Raw genomic sequence first — 26,185 nt, 5'->3', positions numbered from 1 at the left:
ATTGAAATTTTTAATAACATGATTTATGTGGCTCGAAAAACACATGTTTCAAAAATCGAGAGAGACCCCTTAGTGGCCAGGGGAATAAGGTATTTTTGACAGTAAGGAGAAATCTTCCCGTGGCAAACTAATTCACAGGACACAACCAATAGGGTTGTCGGAGCCACCCAAACTATAACCACTAGATCCTTTTGCTATCTAGTACACTCACACAACATTAATATAGCTCATTGTTTATTTTCATAAAAAAATATTGTCTACAAATACAGTTTTTGTTAAAAACAACTCATTGCGCACCTCCATTAAAATCACATGAACAGTTTCATAAAATACAACTTTAATGCACATATAAATAAAAATAAAAAAAATTCCCATCAATTTATTTTGACATTCATTGGCTGTAACTAGAAGAATTACACAAAAGAAAGAGAAGGAGAGACATACAGAGACATACGTTGTTTGTCATTGAATTATGCACATTTTGAGACCTAACATAAACATAACCAGAACCTGGACTTGTTAAAAAAAAAATTGTCTACAGGCTATGTTTGGTCCCTTGATCGTGCGAAGAAGGCGTTGACGCGTTTCGATGGTCTCTATTGATACTCTACCATCTTTGTCAAGACTAAGTAATGAGCCTCTCCTGTTGTTAGGCACTGGTTGGTTGCCACTGACACAAGACTCCTGCATATAAATATATTTCCATCAGTGTTTTACATAGATTTCATCTTAATGTTATCTACACATCCTACATATAGTAAATGCATTCACACTATTCCTAATATACATGGTAACATTTTCATAATAGTTTTAGCAATATGTAGTCCTTGCGTGGTTATATTGTGTTCATGTTAACATAATATAATTTGGTGGGATTGTAATCTGGTTTTCGTATTTACCTGCACATATTTGGCCTGTCTGTTTAGACCCACACTTAGTAGGTAATTGCATAAGTGTCTTATTTCTCTAGACCTATACCCATACTGTGCATGGTAGAGCAGTTGCACATTAATTCAGTTGGACTAAACACTAGTATCATTTACCTGATCACATAGCACAAGATCCTATTTTCGTAGATTTTCTAAGTACAGAGTGTTCAGACCTTCATATTATTCTGTTCATTCTGAAATATGGATACATATTTTTATTATACTGTATGGTTGTGGGTTAAACAATGTTACTTGTTGCTACCACTATCTATTATATTTACCATCTTGTCGCTGTTCTTTGTCTCCTAGAAGCCACCTTTTTATAATTCTTTCTATCGTGCTTTGTTTCCTAAGGAAAAAACGAATAGGCTCACCCAACATTGTCACCGATATGCTCTACTTGTCTTCTATCATTTTCATACATTATTTGTTATTACCTTCTGTTTTTATATTCTGTGTTTATATATGGTCCTCTTGCAATTCTTCTATTAAGTTTTTGTTAAAAAAAATCCTTTACTAGTTCGAGAGTTGTCTCAGTTGATCTAAAGTCAAAAAAAGAAGAAAGGGGGGAAAACGATCTAAGCATTAGTTTTACACCGGTTAGTCCCTACTCTCTCAGTTTACTGAAGTGCAGTCAAACACGTCTTACCGGGGATCTGCTGTTCTGGACGCCTTTTTTAACGGGTGTGGGTCCTGTTTGTTTGCTAGATCCTTGTCTAAAAAGAGAGAGTACAAAGGATGAATCTAAACTCTTCATGTAAGTTAGTTTGCCTAACTCTATTTTAAGGTATAGTATTTTGGGGAAAGGGGTCCTTACCTATTATCAGCAAAACTCTCGTCTTCCACACCCCTTGCTAAAATCAGCAGTCCTTTGTGTTGTCAGCCGCGTCACGATCGAACAAAAAAGACCGTTCGTGACTGATGTGGCTCTCTTTAAACCTAAGACCATGGTCTATCATTGGCCCTAGTAAATAGTTATCAGGTGGGTTTAGTTAATTCATTTTTGTACCGCATTCGTAATGCATTGGTTTTTATGGCTAATTGGGAGCTCAGATTTCCACCGCAACGCGAGCGTGTTCCAAGCTCTCTTTTGCTCGCGGCCATCTTGCCTCACCAAGCCTCGTTTTGAGAATCAAAAGACGCTACGTTCCGCGCCTATCATAAATGTTGATTAACCCATATTTGCGCAATTTCTATAGTAATGACTATTGGTTAAAGTCCATTTCCCATTGAGAAATCCACATTTTGCTCAGTCAAAATGTTACCTCTAGCTTAGTTTTACTCCGCAGCGCGAGCGAGTTCCAAGCCTCGCTTTCGCTAGCGGCCATCTTGGCTTGCCAAGCCTCGTTTTGGGAATCTGAGGCGCTGTGTTATGCACCTCTCTTTAATGTTAGTTAACCCATTTTTGCGCAGTTTCTTTTATAACGACTATTGGTGAAAGTTCATTGCCCATTTGAAATCCACATCTTACTAAGTACAAGTGTTGCCCAAAACTTGCATTATAAATAGATAATTTTTATGTGGTTATTTCTTGGCATATCTTATGGGAGGTAATCACACTCTTTTTTTGTTTTGATTTCGGTTTGGATCCTATGTCTCAATGTAGTCACATATTAGTTCCTTTTTACTATGGGTTGTTATACTAGCTGATACTATATTGTCTTGTGATCCTTAAATTGCATATGGGATTAAAGACCACTGGATTTTTTGCCTCAATGATTAGATAGGAATTTTAAATATAATTGAGCAAGGACACTTTCTGAGTGTATTATGCACTTCTTAGTGTTTTCCTGTATTACGTTCATTTATCGTTGTTATGCCCATTTCCTACTCATGAAACCATACAGTAATTACACTAGTTCATTTTTATTTTACTGTCTTGCCACTATTTTCATCCAGTCCTCCCTGGAATTAAGCCCCTTATTAATTGTATCAAGGTGAATCATAAACCATTGTTCCCGTGACTTTCTTATTGTTTATAAATGGCCTCCTCTCCTGCTCATGTTCACTTTTTCCAGAATGAACCATGTAAAATCATGGCAGCCATGATTCTTTGTTTTAAAGTGATCTGGTAAGGGGCATTCTCTTTCTGGTTTTTGATCGCTGATCTGTGATCTAACAGTCTGATGCGAAGCTCTCTCCCCGTCTCGCCCACATAGCCGTAGCCACATGGGCAGATCAAAAGGTAGATTACGCTCTTACTCCTGTAGTTATTCAAGCTTTTAGGAGTCAATATTTTTCCATTGAATTGCAGTGTTTTCCCTTCGGCACAGTTAGGGCAGATTGAGCATGACCCACATCTATAGTTCTCTACTGCTTTTCCATTGCCAGTCAGAGTGGTTTGGGATAAACCAGAAGGATTCTTGTATGTATGGACCAGCGTATTTCTAATTGTTTTGTTTCTCCTAAAAGAGAACAGTGGTTTAGGGAGTGGTACTTCTAACTCACTATTTAAGATTTTTCAGTTACGGTTGACAATGTTTTTTATTGTATTACTTGGGCCTGAATACTGACTAACGGACACTAATCTATTCTCAGTTTTATTAGTTTTTTCTTTGTTCATGTCTAAAAGGGCATCTCTGTCATAAAATCTTGCCCGTTTCAAGGATTGTTTTATTAATTTTCTCGGATACCCTCGTTCTTGTAATTTTTTGTCCATGATCTTTGCATGGTGATAAAAGTCATCTAAATTGGTACAGTTGCGCCTTAACCGCAAGAATTCCCCAAAAGGAATGTTATCTTTTTGTGATCGAGGGTGATTACTTTGATATTTTAACAGAGTATTCTTGTCAGTTGGCTTTGTAAAAAGCTCAACCTCCAATATCCCTCTTGATACCTTGAGTTTAATGTCTAAAAATTCAACACTGCTGTTGCTATAATGGGCTGTAAATCTTAAGTTTTTGTCACCTAGATTGAGCCATTCCAGGAAGGAAACTAACTCCTCACTGGCACCGTTCCAGATGAAAATGATATCATCTATGAAACGGTGCCAGTGGATGATGTTTTCAAAATATGGTGCTACTTCATTATAGATATGTTTCTGCTCGAAGTTAGCAACATAGAGGCATGCCAGACTGGGGGCGCAAGTGGCCCCCATGCTGGTCCCCTTAACCTGTTTGTAAAGTTCTTCTTTGAAAAGGAATATGTTGTTTTTTAGGACAAATTCTATACACCCCAGAATGAATTCTTTGTTGCCTCCATTACGATTAACATCCTCCAAAATGGAGGATATCACCCCAATAGTATCATCCTGGGGGATATTCGTATATAAGGCCTCGATATCCAAGGTGACCAAGTTCTGGGTCTCCTTGTCGAAGCTCAACCCCTCAAAAATAGAAATAGTATGGGCCGTATCCTTTAAATATGACCTCTGGGCCTGGACTAATGGACGCAAGAAAAAATCAGCATATTTGCTGAGTGGTTCCAGTAATGACCCAAGGCTGCTTACAATCCGCCGCATTGGCGGATTAACCATGCTTTTGTGAATTTTTGGTAATGCGTAAATTGCTGGGATTATTGGATTTCTATTAAACAAAAATCTATATTCATCTTCGCATATCCAGTCATTTTCCCGGCCACAGTTTAAAAAGGTTGGTACATCTTTCTTCAACTTGTCAATCATATTGAAGGAAACAGGGATATAGTGATCTCTCACATATAGTAAAGACCTCATTCTGTTTTCATAATCTATACTATTGAGGATAACTACCCTGCCCCCCTTGTCGGTGGGTTTGATGGTTATCTGCTCACAATCGTGTAAACCCTTGAGTGCTGTTCTCTGGCTCTGGGGTAAATTATTAGTATTTCCTTTATAGGAGACTAAACTATTCCTAACTTCTATCTCAATAATCCTTTCAAAAAGTTCTACATTTTTTTCAACCTGGTTCAAACTGGGAGTAAAGATTGACTTAGGTTTAAAACCGGTTGTATTGGGAGCAGGTTCATAGTCTCTCTCGGTAAAAAACCTATTCAATCTGACCTTCCTAAAAAAGCTTTTCAAGTCCTTTTCTAGTTCAAATTTGTTTGGTGGAGCACTTGGAGAAAAACTAAATCCGTACTTTAGAACCTCTACTTCCTCTACAGTAAGTATTCTGTCTGAGAGGTTGACAATGGGAAAATCGTTTACCTCCAATACCTCGCATTCCTGTTTTTTAGATAATTCGGTGTCCCCGAATTTGGAGGTGGATGGTTCCTCAGTGGCTCTTCCCGGGAATAGTTCCGGTAGCCCTTCTGCCCCCCTGTAGGGACGACCTCCTAAAAAAGGTTGAGGTTCTTTCTGATACTTTGAGGTGGATCTTCCCATATGCTCATTATTTTGTTCTTCGTCCTCACTTGAACCAGAGGTTTCTGAAAATGTAATTCTCCTGTTACCTCCCCTAGAGTATACTTGTCTTGTCTGTTGGGGCTTTTCCCATCTCTGATCTTTCCTAGTAGTGTAATAATCTTTCTGTAAGAAGGGATACACCAACTCAGCACTAAAATTCCCAATGTCTTTTCTAAGTTTAGTGGATTTTCTATTCGTTAAATAGTCTTGATATCCTTTGATATCTTGTGCTAGCTCCTCCAATTTCTTTTTGGCATCGTCCACTGCCGTATTCTGTCTTAGAGCTGCTTCTGGTTCTTCAATTTGTTGGCGTTCCAGAATTATTACTCCTTGTGCTGTTTCTATAATACGGATTAACCAATCCCTACTGCATCTATTGGCGATATGTGACCATATCTCAAGGAATTTTTTGTTCTCTGTAAACAGCCCTTGCTCATTCCTGATTCGCAGATCTAGCGGTATTACCCCTGCTCTTAAATACCCCATAAGGAATTCTGCATGGAGTTCCGTTCTTATTAACTTCGTCCTTAAGTTTAGGATTTTGGTCAGTTCCTCATGTCCACTTTTATTTACTGCGGAGGTCCCCCCTGATCTTGGGTGTTGGTTTAGTAATTTATTAAATTGATCCTCCGTAAACCCAAAGGTCTTAAAACTATCCATGATAAGTTGCCTTCAATAACCAGTATAAAGATTTTTTTTTAGATGAGACCAGAGAATATAAATATTTCAGAGGTCCTCTATTGAGTAGCTCTCCAGTTCAAAAGAACTGTACTTCAAATGTTTCAAACATCGAGAGAGACCTCTTAGTGGCTAGGGGAATAGGGTACTTTTGACAGTAAGGAGAAATCTTCCCTTGGCAAACTAATTCACAGGACACAACCAATAGGGTTGTCGGAGCCACCCAAACTATAACCACTAGATCCTTTTGCTATCTAGTACACTCACACAACAGTAATATAGCTCATTGTTTATTTTCATAAAAAAATATTGTCTACAAATACAGTTTTTATTAAAAACAACTCATTGCGCGCCCCCATTAAAATCACATGAACAGTTTCATAAAATACAATTTTGATACACATGTAAATTAAAAAAAAATTAAAAAAATGTTCCCATCAATTTATATTGACATTCATTGGCTGTAACTAGAAGAATTACACAAAAGAAAGAGAAGGAGAGACATACAGAGACATACGTTGTTTGTCATTGAATTATGCACGTTTTGAGACCTAACATAAACATAACCAGAACCTGGACTTGTTACATTTTTTTTGTCTACAGGCTAGGTTTGGTCCCTTGATCGTGTGAAGAAGGCATCAACGCGTTTCGATGGTCTCTATTGATACTCTACCATCTTTGTCAAGACTAAGTAATGAGTCTCTCCTGTTGTTAGGCACTGGTTGGTTGCCACTGACACAAGACTCCTGCAGATAAACATATTTCCATCAGTGTTTTACATAGATTTCATCTTAATGTTATCTACACATCCTACATATAGTAAATGCATTCACACTATTCCTAATATACATGGTAACATTTTCATAATAGCTTCAACAATATGTAGTGCTTGCGTGGTTATATTGTGATTAAGTTAACATAATATAATTTGGTGGGATTGTAATCTGGTTTTCGTTATTACCTGCACATATTTGGCCTGTCTGTTTAGACCCACTCTTGTCCCATATTAGTCATTTATCCCTACTTTAGAGGCATATTAAATCACCTCTGGAATTGGTATCTTAGCTTAGTAGATAATTGCATAAGTGTCTTATTTCTCTAGACCTATACCCATACTGTGCATGGTAGAGCAGTTGCACATTAATTCAGTTGGACTAAACACTAGTATCATTTACCTGATCACATAGCACAAGATCTTATTTTTGTAGATTTTCTAAGTACAGAGTGTTCAGACCTTCATATTATTCTGTTCATTCTGAAATATGGATACATATTTTCATTATACTGTACGGTTGTGGGTTAAACGATGTTACTTGTTGCTACCACTATCTATTATATTTACCATCTTGTTGCTGTTCTTTGTCTCCTAGAAGCCACCTTTTTATAATTCTTTCTATCGTGCTTTGTTTCCTAAGGAAAAAACTAATAGGCTTACCCAACATTGTCACCTATATGCTCTACTTGTCTTCTATCATTTTCATACATTATTTGTTATTACCTTCTGTTTTTATATTCTGTGTTAATATATGGTCCACTTGCAATTCTTCTATTAAGTTTTTGTTGAAAAAAAACCTTTACTAGTTTGAGAGTTGTCTCAGTTGATCTAAAGTCAAAAAAAGAAGAAAGGGGGGAAAACGATCTAAGCATTAGTTTTACACCGGTTAGTCCCTACTCTCTCAGTTTACTGAAGTGCAGTCACACACGTCTTACCGGGGATCTGCAGTTCTGGACGCCTTTTTTAACGGGGGTGGGTCCTGTTTGTTTGCTAGATCCTTGTCTAAAAAGAGAGAGTACAAAGGATAGATCTAAACTCTTCATGTAAGTTAGTTTGCCTAACTCTATTTTAAGCTATAGTATTTTGGGGAAAGGGGTCGTTACCTATTATCAGCAAAACTCTCGTCTTTCACACCCCGTGCTAAAATCAGCAGTCCTTCGTGTTGTCAGCCGCGTCACGATCGAACGAAAAAGTCCGTTCGTGACTGATGTGGCTCTATTTAAAACACCTGCATGTATTTGTGGATTTGGAGATTTCCTTTGGATTTGGTTGGTTGATGAGCATATATACACTTTCTGGTGCAGCATGAGACACCAGTTTATACTGTCAGCGTGATATTATGAAGGTACAGTCTCTTGTGTGTATTGCTTTTATTTGGCATACGTGGTCAGTCCTGGAAATGGGTATGTGGTATGAAAAGGACTCACCTGTAGATCATCCCAAACAGGGTCATAATCCTCAGAGTAAAGACCCTGCTGTGAATGCGGGACCTGAAGAAAGGGATCCTCTTCGGACTCTGCCTGGAAGAACAAGAAAGGGGTGAGTATACACACGCAAATCCTTCATTTTTATCACCTCGAAGCAGGAAGTCGTACTTCAGGGGTCAGCTCATGAAAAAGGCTGAGTATGGGCGAAATTTGCAAATTCGCGTTTCGCGAATTCATGTGAAAGCAAATTCGCAGTCCGCGAAATTGCGAATTTGTGCGAACTTGCACATTTTTTTATTTTGCCGTGATCGCAGGGTTTTTTTTCAGTGCGGCTACCGCGAACTTAACCATGCGGTCGTTTTTTTGGGCGCGACCATCTTGTTTGCGGGAGGAAAACAACTCAGCAAACTCAGAATCAAGGTAAGTCAACGCAGCGCGCGCGAGATTGTATTTTTGAAGCGCGAACAAGCAAAAATAATTTCGCAAACTTCCGAATTGCGGATTGTTTGGCAATTTCGCGCGATTCGCGGAACGCGAAATTGCAATAAATCCACAAATTTCACGAGGGGAATGAATTTTAAGCCCATGCTTAGAAAAGGCAACTTGTAATACAGACCGTGGTGTAGCTCCACTGAACCACACTATGGCAGGTGCTACTCCCCATCCATGATCCCAGTGGTCGGTGATCTGCTGGTTGACTTGGCGGTTCAGCCTCGGTCTTCGCAAAGGCAATCTGCCCAACTCCCAAAACTGCAGTGGGACTGCCGAGTTCTGCACAGTCAGAATGCCACTGATGGTGCAGCGGTCTACAGACCACCAAACTTATAATAAGGCCCTAGAGCCATTATCATCAGATTATGCATACTATTCATAGTAGGACAAGTATAAAAGAATCTTACCTTCGATCCCGGCGACGATAGAGTTGATTAGTGTCATGGTCATGTAGTATCAGCAAAAGAAGGACCTGGACAATGGGGTTCAAGATTTCACCAACCCAAAGTAGGAGGTATCCATGCCACAGTTTCGTCAATGGAAAGGCACATTGTGATACGCCCAGCTGTAATCTTGTCTGGACTCCTGCTGACAGCTGCTTCTTCCTATGATGCCATTAAGGCGTGTGGAAATTCCTGGCTGAGTCGTCGGAACTCGGGTAGTATTTTGTCCATGGACCTAGTAACATCCAAATTGAGTATTCCTACAGCCGTGTACTGGGACGGTCAAATTGTCGAAAAAGTTAACAGACCTGCCAAGATCTAAATCAGGCCCTTAATGTTCAACATCTTATCCCAGTATGGCAGACTGGAGAGGGAATAGTAAATGTTACCCCTTTAGTGTCCAACACCTTCCTTAAATTTGTTTAGATTGGAAATAGTAAGTGTCAAGTGATTAGTGTCCGACACCTTCACCAACATGGTTTAGATTGAAGTAGGGACAATACATTGCACCCCTTCAGTGTTCAACATCTTCCTCAAATTGCTTTAGATTGATGTGGGAATAGTAAATGTCATTCCTTTAGTGTTCAATACCCTCACAAAATTGATTTAGATTGGAGGGGGAGTAGTAAATATCCCCCCTTTAGTGTCCATCGCCTTCCCCAATTTGTCTTTGACTGGAATGGGAATAGTAGATGTTAACCCTTTAGTGTCTAACAACTTTTCTAAATTGTTTTACATTGAAGTAGGAATAGTAAATGTTACCTCTTCAGCGTCGAACACATTTCTACATTTTTGTATAATGAAATCATGTCACACATTTCTCAGTTGTTATTAGTTTCCTATTTTTAATTAGTCTATGGTTTTACAAACTGCATCATATGTGCTTCAAGTAAAAAAATAAAAAAATTACATTTTGGAAATTTCAAATGTGTTCAGTAAACATGATTTCATTCTGTGGGTCCTTCTGTTTAGGTATTGCGGTAGCTGAGCCACGGATAACATCAAGATTGTAACCTCTCTCCCTTAAGGCCTGCCAATAACCAGCAAATGCTAAGCAGTGTTTGTGGACTCGAGCCATAATATGACAATTGATAATGTCTGACCTAGAGTGTATGAAAACTGGCATATGAAATTTAAGCTAGGTGGTCAACATATAAAATGTGCACTAGCTGAGTTAATGTTATTCTTGAGAATCTGTAATGCAATGTTTCTTTCTTTCTACAAATCTTTATTTAAGCAATTTTGCTGCAGACTGATATACGAGATGTCCTGATACTGTTGCATTTTTTGATGGGCAGAAAACCAGACCATTCAGGATTGTGTGAGCCCACTTTATCCCTTAAGTAATAAAAAGCATGAACTCATTGACAAAAAAAACCGAATGTGATCATATTTTATACTATTCTGTTTTATTTGTTTTCTTTTTAAGTTCTTGTTTAACCATCCTGTATTATAAACGCTCCCTAAAGAAATTAGGGATCTCGCCTACAGTGGATAAAAAGGCTAAATCTTTGGGTTTCAAATTAGGCTGGTACATGTCTAAAATAACAGCTACTTAAGGGATGTTAAGGGAGCCCATGATCAAATGAAGATGCTAAGGATATTAAAAATGTTTATCCAAAAACAAGATCTCAAAATATTTATATAATCATACGTACTAAATACATTATATTATCGAAATGACCTGGTAACAGTGGGGCATATTACCAACGATTAGCGATATTTATCGCTAACGAGGCTTAGCAACACATTTTTTCACGCTAAGCATCGCCGGAAATTATCGCAGAGATAACTTGCTATTAGCAAGGTTTATCTCAGAAGTGATAAAAATCCTCGCGCAAACTGCCAAATGAGAGATTATTGCTGGAAAACCAACGATAATCTCTCGAAGTTTGGCGTTAGCTTGATGATAGGGGCTCACAAACTTAGCCATGATATCCACCTTCCATAATATATCATGGTTAAGTCAGGAAAATACCAGGTGTAAAAAAAGCAGCGCTAACCGCGGTTAGCACTGCTTTTTAATCACTAACAGGGTTAGCGAAATCCTTGATAACAGGAGAAATGTTGCTTAACAACATTGATCCTATTATTTTTCTCTGGAACACCCCTTTGCATCTCATTAGAGATGCAAGGGGAAGCGTAGAGAAAAAGGGTGCTAACATGCGAATTTGCGTGTAAGCACCCTGTTGCTGATAGGGAGATAATTTTATCTCCGCTCTCTTGGCTTTTAAAGCCAAAAAAGCGGCGATAAATCCCTTGATATTAGGCCCCAGTATTCCTTAATTCAAAATTAGACCCTCTAAAAGCTATTTTCAAGGAATGCCATTAGCCACATAGATACAATCTCCCATGTACTAAAAGATATAAAACAGCTTGAAATGCAATACGCATTTAAACTTGTGTGCATCACTTCCAAAGCAATTCAATTAAACACCCTGAAATCTCTGAGGCCTTGTGTGTGTCTGACTCAAGACAAGAAAGATGTAGTGCATGTCCAAGAATTAAGAAACACAGGAGCCGAAGCAGATTTTCTCTGGAGTGACATCAATCGATTCAAAGGGCACCGTCTTTCAACAGCTTTAAGAGGAAATAAAAACATTGTTATGTAACAAACTGTCTCTGAAGAAGTGGTAGATTTCCGAGTTTACCCTCTTCTAGTTCTGCTTGGAAGGCCACCGCAAACCCCACCTATGCTCTCCTAGGGCCTCTTTAGGAGTTTGGCTGTGGAGGAGCAAGGCAGTTTACCACAGCCCGATCCCGCACCACTAACCAGGGATGCTGCCTGACCACAAGATTATGATACCATTAACAGTCTGGCGGGCGGGCGGTGTGGCAGGCTCTCTGCAGTGCAGTAAAAAGGCTCAATAAGCCTTTAAACCTTCCCCACCATGGGACCACCACAGCGCATTCCAGCTCCGCATCGACAGCAAAGTCCATGCTTTGCTGGACCTGGGGGTGTGCCTGCACACAGGGGCAGCACAATGTGTGCCCCCCTGCATGCACCTGTATGCTTATAGGCCACCCTTTGTTTTCCCACCGCCGGCTTTTACATGGCGGTGCTGACCGCCATGTATGACTGGCTGTCAGGAAAGTCAGAATATGCATGGCGGGGCCTCAGAAGCATATTCTGAGCTCCTGACCACCATGCCTCCACCTGGGTATGCGGTTCCCTGGCTGTTACGGCTGTCAAATGATGATCTGACTGCCAAACGTAGAATACAGCTGTTGGACCACTGGTGCAGCGCTGGCTGGACTGCCACCGCCGCGCCGCACCCCTGTGAGTCTGGTGGTCCATGGACCGCCAAACTCATAGAATGGCCCATAGCCTTAATAAATGATCCCTTGAGTTCCCTTTTTGAAGATGTTATCTATGTTTTATAAAATATAATAATAACAGTTTTCCTCACAAGGGTGATCTCTAATGTGCGCCTTATACCTAGTGCCCCGAGTAGCAATGCAAACACTTGGATTGTATGCTCTAATTGCCCTTTCCTATGTGCACTACCGATGATTGAGATGCTATATGACAGTCATTGCAATCTGTCACAGCTTGTCTGTTCCCACACTGAGGATGCTTCTTTGCCACAAAATATTCCTTATGTCAGTGTCTTGTTGTTAGATGCTGTTAGGAATTGGGTTTCTGGATGGCAGTGGTATGCATCCTGTCCAAGCAGAAACCACAATCCTAGTCAGGGAAAGTGTCAACACACCTGAAATTATCCTGTGCTAACCCTCTGGTAGCTTGGCACAGAGCAGTCAGGCTTAGGCTAAGCGGAATGTGTAAAGGATTTGTGCAACACTTTAAACTGTAACACAGTAAAAACACTACAAAAAAGACTCCACAAAAAGTTAGAAAAAATAGAACTCAATTTCATACATAAAATGATGTCAAAATGACAAATAATTAGAAATCGAGATATGAATTTTTAAAGACCAAAGGTGAAAATAGCCCTTGGAAGCAATAAGCACCTGTTAGAACTGGGGTTCTCTAGTTGGCTGAGGTAGGTACCATAGTCCAAATAGGAACCCTTGCTTCTAGTCAGGTAAAGGAGGGTCACACTCTTAGATAACCCCTGCTCAGCCCCTAGTAGCTTGGCACGAGCAGCCAGGCTTATCTCCAAGGCAATGTGTAAAGTATTTTCAACCACACTCCCAGTAACCCAGTGATAACACCACAAATGGACACCACACTGGTTTTATAAAAATAGAAGTATCGTTATCAAAAGGAATACGATGAGACCAAACAATAGATATCCTACACTATTTCACTTTGCCGGTTATTAGGCCAGCGATCACTTGCAGGTTCTTGCAGTATTAATGATCAGTTCCCGATGATCTAATGCAGTCCTAATGCAATGCTTTGCAATTCGTAATGCAGTAATAAGACAGTCCTCAATGCACATACTAATGCAGTTCGTAACGCAGGAATAATGCAGTTCATAATGCAAGAATAAGATAGTCCTTAATGCAAGAATCAGGCAGTTCATAATGCAAGAATAATGCGATTCGTAATGCAAGAATCAAGCAGTTCGTAATGCAAGAATATTGCGGTTCGTAATGCAAGAATAAGGAAGTTCGTAATGCAAGAATGAGGCAGTTTGTAATGCAAGAATAATGCGGTCCGTAAAGCAATTATCAAGCAGTTTGTAATGCAAAGAATAACGCTATAAGCCAATCTGCACTGTCAACTCGGGCACCACTAGGCCCCAACTGCAGAGACAATGGTCGTAAGCTTAAAGGGGTAGCCCCGGTACTGTTGGGCAGGTATGGGCCGCTCAGGGACTCATCGCAACTAAGGTGGTGCAGCGGGAGAGAGATCGGAACACTCCTGTACTCCTCCTGCACGCCACCGAGGCCACACACACTTGCGGCTCCCGACCGGAGTCCAAGCCATACCTGGGGGGTGCGCTGCCTCTCTCTCTCTCTCCGCTCATCGGACATACTGCTGGGCAGCCCGAAGACGTTGCAGCTCTATTGTTAAGCAACGCTGTAGCCGGAAAGGGTTACGGCACTGCCTTCTCCTTCATTGACGATCTTGGGCAGATTCCTATTGGTGAACAACGATCACGATCCCTTTCACCTTGCAGCTTCCTTAGTTTCAAGAAATCCCTTAGCACGTTGCAGCTAGGTCCGGCGGTGCCAATCCTCACTCACATTCTCGGTTACAATGATAGGGCCACATACAGCAATGCAGCAGGGTGGACTATATTTCATGCTGCAGGGGCAATGCAGTCACGGGGCACCTTGTAAACAGCACCACAAACCACATGGCACGTCAAGAAATCCTTTAGCATATTGAGGTTCGGGATTGCGGCGGTGATCCTTACTCACAGCCTCAGTTACGATGACGGCTTGGGCCACAAACAATAATGCAGCAGCGTGAATGATATTTCATGCTGCGGGGGCACGGCCGTCATGGGGCACCTCATAAACAGTTCAGGCACACTAAACTCCATCTCTCCATCTTATGCCTATGGGAAGATATGCTGGAAACATGGGAAACATGGGACAGAGCATTCCCTATTCTGTCCTATGGGCAAGATGACCTTGCAACAGTGAAAAACAAATTTGGCAGTATTTCACTGTCATGACATAGTACACACCTCAGTACATGTCCTACCTTTCACATACACTGCACCCTGCCCAGGGGGGTATCTTGGGCCTACTATAGTGGTGTCTGAAATGCATAAAAGGGAAGGTACGGCCTAGTATGTCGGTGCACTTCTGTCCTTGGCACACTTTAAAAAGGAAACCAAAATCTTCTTAATGGGCAAATACCTCGTCTGATGACTACATCGCAATCACCGGAGCGACTTGTTTCCACTCTCCACCTTGACATCATTCACTGCTCTGCAAAGGACTCCTAATACGGCACCCCTGGATATCCCACCTAAGAGTTGAGACTGCAGGTCTTCTGTCTTAAGTGTCTTCATATTGCTATCTTTTTATCCTGGTTGTAGCCTGAAATTTAAACTGCTTGCTTTTTGCACAGTGTGTAATGTATCCCCCATCTTACCTTAAACAGTGTGCTTTTCTTGTATAATGTATAATGTATCCCCCAACTTACCCTACTGTTTCCCCTCCCTCCCTAACGCTTTGTGTGCCACCCTCAAACCTGTAAAGCGCTCTGATACCCTCACGGGTCTGGTTTGGGCTCTATAAACCCTTAAAATAAATAAATAAATAAATAAATATGACAACATGGCAGTTAACAAACTGCAAGCAGGCACTGCAGTGGCAGGCCTGAGTTCTTTCTTCAGGGCTACTTGTGTGGGTGGCACAATTAGTGCTGCTGTCCCACTAGTAGCATTTGCATTACCAGCCCTGGCACACATAGTGCACTTTACTAGTAAAGCAAACATACCAATTATGGACAGTCAATTACCATTACACTTTACACAGGGATCACTTGCACTTTGACACTGATCAGCAGTGGCAAAGTGCCCAAAGCATCTAAGCCAGCAAAACAAAATCCATCACAGTATCAAAAATAGAGGAGGTAGAGGCAAAAAGTCAGGGGTAAGCACACCAAGAAATGCCAGGTCTAACAGCACCTATTTGTAATATCTGGTTATGCTGGTCCGGGCAAAATTCAAAAGTTCAGGACAACTGCAATGGAGCATGGCCCGTATACAGGTACCCTGCAAGGCCTGCTGAACAAAAGTACCTTGATCCTGTTCGTAACCTCGAAGATGCAGGGTCAGCTGAGTGATTCTGCAATTGAGGTGATTCATCGATTGAATCCATGCAACAATGGTGGCGCGCAAGTGCTGAAGATGATGTGCCTGTCCCGAGATGCAATGGTTCCAAAGCCCATGCATCAGGTTTATTCACAGAGTCAAGGGAATTTGTCGATCATCTCTCTGAAGTGGGGGTGATACACTGGCTCCAAGTGTGATGCCCCAGTCCTACTCATGCAATGACAGTGATCTATGGATTCAGCTCTCACAACAACAGATGTGTCGGTGCTGTAGCAGAACACCTCAGGCCCATTTCCAAGGACCCTAGGTGTAAGACCAGGGTGAGTGTAAGTCTGTTTTGCCCCAGAGACTTTAGATCAGGAGACTAGCTGGCTAGCCCTTGGAGTCACTCTGGGTTCTGGGAACGAGAGAGAGGCAGGCCCAGTCTTTGTCACCTAGAGAAAGAGGGCAGCAGGTCAGCACAGCAGAAAGCAGTTTTTCCAGCGCAGCAGTCCAGCTGATTGACTGTCCTTCAGCACAGCAGTCCTCCATCTTACAGGGTATTCTGAGGTCCAGAAGTGTAATGAGTTGGTAACGTTAGGGGTCCAGTACTTATACCCAGTATTGCCTTTGAAGTGGAGGTGACTTCAAAGATGTGTTTTTGAAGTGTACAGAGGTCCTTTGTTCCTGCCCTGGCCCCAGACGCCCTGCAGGGGGGGGTGCATACCTTTGTGTGTGAACAGGACATAGCCTTTTTAGGCATAAGTGAGAGACTGTGCCCAGCTCCTCCCTCCCATCCTCACAGGAAGATCCAAAAAGTCACACCTAAGTTCCCTTTGTGTGTGGCTGTCTAGAGGGAATACAGAAAGTCCAGCTATCACCCACCGAAAAGCCGATGAGAGACAGGCTCCATTCACAAAAAGGGCTAAGAGCAGGGAAATGTCAATTTTCTAAAAGTGGTATTTTAAAAGATGCAATGATGAATTCAACTTTACCATTAAGGACCATTTATCATTGCAAATCCATTTTTATAAAACATAAAAGATATACTTCCTCTCAATTAAGAATTACAGCTTATTAAGTGTAATTAGGATTCCCCTATGTTATCCTATGAGAGGGGTAGGCCTCAAAATAGGGAAAAATTAATTTGTAGAACTGGAAACCCACATCAGGAAGAGGTTATTTGCTGTTCTAGAACTCCTGGAATGTGACTTTTTACAGCTGCCTATACCTGCCACCCAGTGGTGTAACACTGGCCCCTAAGCTTCAGGAGGACCCCTCAGCACAGTACTCTGGCCGGAGAGCTACCGATTTAGTCCAGAATCGGCCCCTCTACGTACCCTTGTAGGGTGGCGCACTCAAGTTTCCTCACACCAGTGCCCCCAACTGTGCAGAATTGTACATAGGGCATACAGTTTTATGAGTGGGAGGAACAGCCAAGTGTGCTAAAGCTGTTTTTTTTCTCTGTATTTTCCCTATGAAGAAAGCCATCCTCCTCCTCCACAAAATCAGTGGGTAATCCTTTTTTTTCATCCTGGAAGACGAGTTACTCCAGCCCTTATCCAGAGTAATGCAAAATAAACATTTGATGGACGGAAAGCTGGACAATGCAAGCATTCACCCCCAGTCACAAGGATCTGGGTAAATCCATCATTCTTTTGCACACCACCCCACCCCATGTTTAGACCCAGCCATATGCAAATTAGTCTTGACCCTGTTCCTTGTAGGAACAGTCCAGCCCAAACTGCCAAGCCAGGTGCCCTCTGGACTGGAACAAGCATCTTGGGACTAGTCTCAGAGCATCACCCTTTATCAGCCAGGATAGCTTGAATCCAGTGGTGTAGTGAGCATGGGACCCACTTCTGGGCATACCCTTCCCACTTAGGGCGACATATGCAAAAGAAACAATTGATGGACAGAATGCTGGACAATGCAAGCATTCACCCCCAGTCACAAGGAGCTGGGTTAAATCCATCATTCTTTTGCTCACCACACTGCCCCTATTTAGACCCAGCCATATGTAAATTAGTCTTGACCCTGTTCCTTGTGGGAACAGTCCAGCCCGAACTGCCAAGCCAGGTCCTCCCTGGACCAGAAACAAGCATTCTGGGACTGGTTTTAGGGCTTCACCCTTCATCAGCCAAGTTAGCTTGAATCCAGTGGTGTAGTGAGCACGGGACCCACATCTGGGCATACCCTTCCCACTTAGGGCAACATATGCAAACGAAAAAAAATTGATGGACGGAATCCTGTACAATGCAAGCATTCACACCAAGTAACAAGGTTAAATCCATCATTCTTTTGCTCAGTACAAAGCCACAGTTTAATCCCAGACATATGCAAATCAGTCTTGAACCTCCTCATTGTGGGAACAGTCCAGCCTGAACTGCCAAGCCAGGTCTTCCCTGGACCGGAAACAAAGCATCCAGGGACCAGTTTCATGGCATCACCCTTCATCAGCCAGGCTAGCTTGAATCCAGTGGTGTAGTGAGCACGGGACCCACGTCTGGGCATACCCTTCCCACTTAGGGCAACATATGCAAAAGAAACAATTGATGGACAATGCAAGCATTCACCCCCCAGTCACAAGGATCTGGGTTAAATCCATCATTCTTTTGCTCACCACACCAGCGCTCCGTCCATCATCTCCTTGTGTTTGCTTTGCTCGCCCTAAGTTGGTGGGGTATGCCCAGACGTGGGTGCGTTGCTAGCTTTGCCACTGGATTCAAGCTAGCCTGGCTGATGAGGGATGTTATCCCAGAACCTATCCCAATACGCATGTTTCCGATCCAGGGAAGACATTGCTTGGCAAGTCGGGCTGGACTGTTCCCATGAAGCTTAGGGTCAAGACCAATCTGCATATAACTGTGTCTCAACTGGGGTGGCGAAGTGAGCTATAGTGAGCTAAAGAATGATGATGATTCAACCCAGAACTGTGACTGGGGGTGAGTGTCTGAAAGGTTTCAGCGCTCTGTCCATCATCTCCTTGTGTTTGCTTTGTTCGCCCTAAGTTGGTAGGGTATGCCCAGTTGTGGGTCCCTTGCTCACTTTGCCACTGGATTCAAGCTAGCCGGGATGATGACGGCTGTTAGCCCGAAACTGGTCAAGAAGACATGGATCAGCAGTTTGGGCAGGCCTGTTCCCATGAGGCACATGGTCAAGACTGATTTGCATATAGCTGTGTCTGAACTGGGGTGGTGAAGTGAGCTAATGAATGATGATGGATTCAACTCAGATCTGTGACTGGGGGTGAGTGTCTGAAAAGTTTCAGTGCTCTGTCCATCATCTCCTTGTGTTTGCTTTATTTGCCCTAAATTGGCAGGTAAGACCCAGGCGTGGGTCCCTTGCTCACTTTGCCACTGGATTCAAGCTATCCGGGATGATGAGGACTGTTAGCCCGAAACCGGTTCCAGGATGCTTGTTTCCGGTCCAGGGAAGCCATGGCTTGGAAGTTCGGGCTGAACTGTTCCCATGAGGCACAGGGCCAAGACTGATTTGCATATAGCTGTGTCTGAACTGGGGTGGCGAAGTGAGCATGATGATGCATTCAACCCAAATCTGTGACTGGGGGTGAATGTCTGAAAAGTTTCAGCGATCGACCATCATCTCCTTGTGTTTGTCTTATCGAGAGTAAAGCAGGGGTCATTTCTAGGCTTGAGCAACATATACATTACATTGGCTTTATTAGCCTAATTTTAGCAATTTTGCATTCCACTTGCTTTACTAAATTCCAGAAATTATGCCATGATGCCAGTTCGCGTAATTACATGCCATTCAAAGTAAAAATGTACAGTGAACATGAAATCCCGCAAACGTGAACAACAGAATGCGAGGGCTAGTGTATCGTATAAATGCGTCCTCACATCACGAAATTATTATAATATTTATATGTGTAATTCCATATAAGTATGTTTAATAACCAGAATGCGAATTGTGCACATTTCACAAAGTCGCGGTCGTTTAAATTGTGGTGTTGTGTGTTTAAGACGCAAAATACCTTTACGAATCGGCCCTCTTTCAAGATATAAATAAATCCCATTTGTGTTAGAAGGCATATATATTTGAAAATATTTTGAATGAATTATGCGCTTTTGAGTGTAATGTACTTCTAGGTTCAGAAGGCTATGCCAATCATCTTTTTATTATTATCAAAGGCGAAAAATAGGTGCTAGATAATATTGTGTTGTTGTTTGCGTTGGAGTTCAAGCAGTAGGAGTTTATAGGTATTATTAATTGAGAGAGAGATGTCTTTGAAAATATGTTAGCTTTTGGCTTTATGCATAACTAAGTCTGCCGCCCTTGCCCGGGGCCTCCATCTCCCACATCAGCTTTCTGTTGCGCATTCACAATGCAGCTTGGTGCCTGAGGCCTTCTCCCATAGCTGTCCGCGCTCAACAAGCAGAGAATACTTATTTGGAGGTGCGAAGAGAAGGTACAAAAATAAAACATGCGATGAAACGCACCACAACTCTAGCGCGGTAGACTTTCAGAGCCCTGGCAGGTCGCTGCATTGATGATATAGCCGCGCGACTTTTTTTTTTAATAGATGCCAATTCTCATATGCAAATATGATTGGTGTCCAAAATCAGCAGGTGTACTTGAAAATGCCATATGTTGCTATATAAGTGCTGGCTTGGGCGGCGCCATTAGCATGCTCTGTTTGTACTGGCAAGGTGGAGCAGCCAACGGCAGAGATGCATATGTTGCTCTGTTGAATGGTCCTTTATTTATGCAAAAACCTGGATAGTAATCGCATAGCCCTCCCATGCGTCATGCACATTTAGGTAAACACATTTGCATTTACAAACTGCTGTTTCTTTTGCATGCGGTGCTCATGCAGTTTATGAGTTATGCGGTATATCATTAAACACAATTCTCAACAGGAGACATCATTTTGCCATATTTTACTCAATGTTGATTGTGCATTATTGGGCTGCTGACATGTTCACTAGGTTTTGCTCATTACCTAAAACAAACGATAGCCAGTAGAGCAAGTTATTAAACGGCTTTCTAGTAAATAAAAGTTTTTGCTACGTAACATTTCTCTCGGTGGTGTGTATATGTTTATCTGTATGTAATATGGTTGCTTTATTCAAAAAGAGTAATATGCTGCTTGCTACAAATGTTGGGGCTTTTTGCACCTCTTAAAGTGGTACAGGCGTGACGCAGGGTTCTCCATCTGATTTATGAAGCCAGGCAAAGTTATCCTGCGTGGCTTTGAGGGGCCTCATAAATCTTGAGTAATACAACGCAGCGCGAATCGCTGTGTCATGTTACTCTGCACCCAGGAGCCATTGCAGTGGGATTTCCCACACAACACCCATGGATTTTGATGATGACCCAGGTTTAAAAAATCGTGAAAACCTGTAGAAGCGCCAAATCCATACACCTTCCAAGGTGAAGGGTAAGGAGGAGAAATAAGTTTATTTATCCTTGTTTTTCGTCTTTCTATGTGTGCTGTAATCTGGAGCACACATAGAAAGAGGAAAACACCTCTTAGGATTGTTTTTGTGCAGGAAGGTGCCCCTTCTTGCACAAAAGCAATCCTGCATGCAACGGAGGCACGCTTGTACCATGCCTATATTGGCTCTTGGGTGCCGAAACGTAACCGGTGCAAGGAAAAAGGACAGGAATGCACAATTTTGCTTAAATATGTCCATTCCTGCCCTACACCAAAATCTCTGTAAATTAGGGCCGGTGTGTGTGGTTAAGGGCGGTGACTCAAGAGAGGTAAAGCCTCTCTTTAGCCGTGGGGCCACTCCCCGACCTCAACAATGGTAATAAATAACATATGACTCTCATTTGTATATTAGGGCCCTCATTTAAGGGGATTTGGCGTAGGGCAGCACAGCAAGTCACCTTGATGCATTGCTCTACACCACAGCAAAATGGCAGGAATGTACCATATTTATCAAATACTGTGCAGTCCTATCCTTTCCCCTGCACTGGCGCGGTTTCTGCAGCCTAGTGTCAACACAGGCATGCTTGAACTATGGTATAAGGGTTTCTGTATTGTTGGCAAGATTGAGCAGGAAGGGACACTTACCTGCACAAAAATAATGCTGAGAGGCATCTTCCTCTTTTTATGTGCACCACAGAATGCAGCACAAATAGAAGGAAGAAACAAGAAGAAAGAGAGATATTTCTCCTCTTTACTCCTCACCTCAGGAGGCATAAGATTTTGATGCATTTTTAGGTTCCCAAGTCCTTGAAGATCTGGGAATGCATCAAAACCATGAGCATTGCAGGGGTGTTCCCAATGCCTCCCTCGCACAGAGTAAGGCGATGCAGCGATTTGCGCTGCGTTGCCTTACTCAAAATTTATGAGGCCTCTCAAAGCCACACAAGGTGGCTTTGTATGGCTTCATAATTCTGACTTAGAAGCATGTACTACTTTGTGTGTGCAAACATGATGCAAGGTTCTCATTAATATGCCCCTAAGTTTATAAATAAATATAAATAAAGTTAGTAAACCCAGATTCAAATTTATATTAATAATTGAGATACAATGACACTAAATAGGCTTACATAATATTAGTTGAAGTACTGTCCTCTGTAAAGTCATTGTTCTATGTATTCTGAGAGAGTATCACTGTGTTTATATTTGTGTATTATGGGTTTCGGTTTCATAATAACAGCCCACAAACCACTCTTGGTAGCATAACCATTTTTAGGACTACTAGAACTATACAGTGATGGAAGACCAAATAGTGCAATAAGGTTATCCAAAGTATGTGGCAAGAAAATGCAAATTATATTGCACAATCTCTAGTAATAATAATTTGATACTTTTGAGATAGAAATAACCTTTTTTTAAAAGCTTTTTATTGAGAGAAAATCAGGCCATTGTAAAATCACATGGCGTCTACATTGATCACTGCGTATCGAAACAAATGTCGGCAACACTATGCACATTTCTAATACGTGTTTCATTATAGTTGTTACTGTTGGCATATTGCTTACCCCCTCCTCCCTACCCTCCTCCTCACACGGACATGTCGTCCATTTCCTGCATGGGCGGGTCACAGATATGGCCCCTGAATTTGTTCCATGCTCCCCACACCTTCTCCCATTTCCGGGGGCATCCTCGGTGAGTGTATACCACCCTTTCCGCCATCACAGCCTCGACCATATATTTGCACCAGTCTCTGAGCGTCAGCGACTCCTCGGACCCCCATTTCCTGGCAGCATTACGTTTGGCAAACATCATCCCCAACGTTATCCAATCTTGAGCTGGGCGGGAAAGATCATTCGGCTCCCACAGATTTAGTAGACATCGCCTCGGTTCCGGTACAAGTGACACCTCCACAACCTGTGACATTGTTCTCATTACTTAGACCCAGTAAGCTGCAATTTGGGGGCACTGCCATATGGTGCGAAAAAATGTCCCCTCCTCCCCGCATTCTCTTAAGCAAAACTGATGTGTGGCCCTCCCTATTGTATACAGGGTCACTCTTGTGTAGTATGTACGGTGAAGTATCTTTAACTGCACTAAATGAAGTCTTGATGGTATGGCTACTTCTCGTGGGGACGACGCTGCTGTTTTCCGATCTGCATCGTCGATATCTCCCAAGTCAGTGGACCATTTGTGTCTAAGTGTCAGCATCGGGTCAGGCGGGTTGTTGATTAGCTTGCGATAGGTGAAGGAGGTAGCCTTTTTGGGCATGTGTTGAGTCAGCAGTCTAAGGGGGTGGCCTCTGGTATGTCGGTATCAGGCGTGAGAACCGAATGTAGTGCGTGCCTAATTTGCATGTATCTAAACTTCTCAGTGGGTGCTAGCTCATATTGGATCCTAAGCTTTTCGAACGAAACCATTTCACCCCTCTTCCATAGATCCCCCACCGTGGAAATACCAATCAAATCCCATGCTTGAATCCCTTACTGTTTTAAAGCCGTCCAAGCTGCTGTGCGGACCAGAGTGGTGCCCTCTGGGTGATAACACCCTTGCATTTTAGTCTTCCCTGCGCCGCATACCATATATGGACTGTGTGCACCGTCGGTCCAATGAGAGAGGATGATCTACTTTCATCGTATAGTACGGACATGATTCCTGCTTCTCCCAGCCCCTGTCTGTCCGCCTGGAATGCTGGCTCTGTCTGAGGTGCATGTACCCATTGATTGATTATTTTTAACTGGGCTTCCCAATAGTACAACTGTATATCTGGAAGAGCTATTCCGCCTTCGTACCAGCCCCTTACCAATTTTCCCTGTGCTATGCGCGCTGGTTTGTGTCCCCAGAGCAGACTGGAAACAGCCGCTGCTATCATTTTGAAATATTTTAGTGGCACAACAAAAGGAGTGTTCTCCAAAACATATAAAAATCGGGGGAGCATCATCATTTTAAAAAGGGCTGCCTTGCCCAGCAAGATCAGCGGCAGGCTATGCCAGTGCATCACGTTTTGCCTAAACCGTTCCAGGGGGGGGGCATCAGATTTTTCTGGACAAACTCCTCTGACTTGGGTGTTACATAAATGCCCAATTATTTAAAGGTCTCTTCCATGAATTTTAGTGGGCAATCCACTGGGAGCAGTGGGGATGTGCCCCGCAAGATGAACAAAACCGATTTAGACCAGTTGATAGTAAAGCCTGACACTTGGCCGAAGATTTCATAGATGTTTAAAAGCACCAAAATAGAGCACCTAGGGGAGGTCAGGTATAGTAACACATCATCCGCATATGAGGAGATGCAGACTTCCCAGGTCATTCTCCATTTAAGTCCCCGAATCATTGGGTCCCATCGAATCCATGCCGCCAAGGGCTCCAGCACCAAGGCAAATAATAACGGGGACAGTGGACAGCCTTGGCGTGTGCCACTTGAGAGTGGAAAGTCCCTTGAGATATGTCCGTTAGCCACCACATGTGCCAGGGGAAGCGAGTACAACAATTGCACCAATGCACCGAATTTTGGGCCGAAGACCAGATGTCTGAGGACCGCAAATAAATAAGGCCATTCCACCATGTCGAATGCCATTCGTGCATCGAGGGAAAGGATAACTGTAGGTTCCTGGATGTACGGCATGCATGTCATTACCACATGTATTCTTCTGAGGTTAAGTGCGGTATTCCTGTTAGGCATAAACCCGGACTGATCCAGGTGAATTAAGGTCACGAGGTAGGGGGTTAGGCGTGTTGCAAGAAGCTTGGCTAGCATCTTATTCTCAGCATTAAGTAAGGATATGGGCCGGTATGAGAGCAGTCTTCGGGGGGTTTACCAGGCTGAATCGTTACTATGGTGGCCATTTGTGATCCCGTGGTAGCTCCCCTGCCCTCAAACTTTCAAAAAACATTTTCAGAAGATGCGGGCAGTTATATCAGATGTCCTTTTATAAAGCTCGCTGGGTATACCATTGGGGCCCACCACCTTTCCTGAATGCAGGGAATTGATGGCCGCCTGCAGATCATCAACCGTGGGGTCAGCCTCCAGTAAGAGGGTGCCTCCGCCGATAATGTAGGCATTTTTAAATCCTTGATGTAGGTCTGAGCCTCATCTGTCATCATGTGTGATCATGAGGTATACACTTGCTCAAAATACCCGGCCAGTGTATTTACTATATCCTGCCGAGCGGTCACTGTAGAATCCGACGGAGTACGCAGCTGTGCTATCGCCCTCAGTGCTCTTTCTTTCCTATCCAGCCACTCTAAAAGTTTACCTGCTTTATCCCCTACTTCATATATCTTGTGATGGGTAGCCTGCAGCCGTGCTCTAACCGCTTCACGTTGATGTTCCCTAAATTCGCACTGTTTAAGGCATAAGGCCTGTGATGTCGCTGGGGAGGAATTTTCAGCATGGTGATCAGTAGCCTTGGTGAGGTCGGATTCCATGGTATCCAACTCTTCCTACGCTGCACGCCTATGACCTGTTATTGATGCAATAGCCTGCCCTCGCACTACCGTTTTGTACTCTTAACACAGAATACTGGGGGATTGCACCGATGACACATTCTCTTGGATGTAATGTCTTGTGACTGCAGTGATGTCTTTCCGTATCTTGGGGACATGTAAATATCCAGGGTAGATGGGGCTGATGCGCCATCTTACCTTAGTATGTGTTGTATAGGTCACGCAGATGGGCGAATGGTCATAAATGCCTCAAGGAGGAATCTCAATGTCTGTCAAATTGGTAAGGCTTTCATCGGAGATTAGGAAGTAGTCTATGCAGGAGAGGCTAATATGTACCCCTGACTTGAAAGTGTGGTGCTGTGAGGTGGGGTGTCTATACCTCCATGCGTCTGTGAGGCCCAGGGCGTCTATAAATCCCCCCATGCAGGAACTGCTCGTTAGGTCTACCCTGGGGGGGTATTGGTCCATGGTTCCATCCACCACTATTCACCCCCCATGAGCAGCTCCCCTTCCGGGAGACCCAGTATAAATGCGCTAAGCGCCGGGAAGGCCACAGCCTGGAGGGCTGGGAGAATGTACACCGATATTATGTTA

The sequence above is a fragment of the Lissotriton helveticus genome, chromosome 4_1 (genome assembly GCF_964261635.1).
Source record: "Lissotriton helveticus chromosome 4_1, aLisHel1.1, whole genome shotgun sequence".
Lineage (NCBI taxonomy): Eukaryota > Metazoa > Chordata > Amphibia > Caudata > Salamandridae > Lissotriton > Lissotriton helveticus.
Note: the sequence above shows the minus strand (reverse complement) of the source record.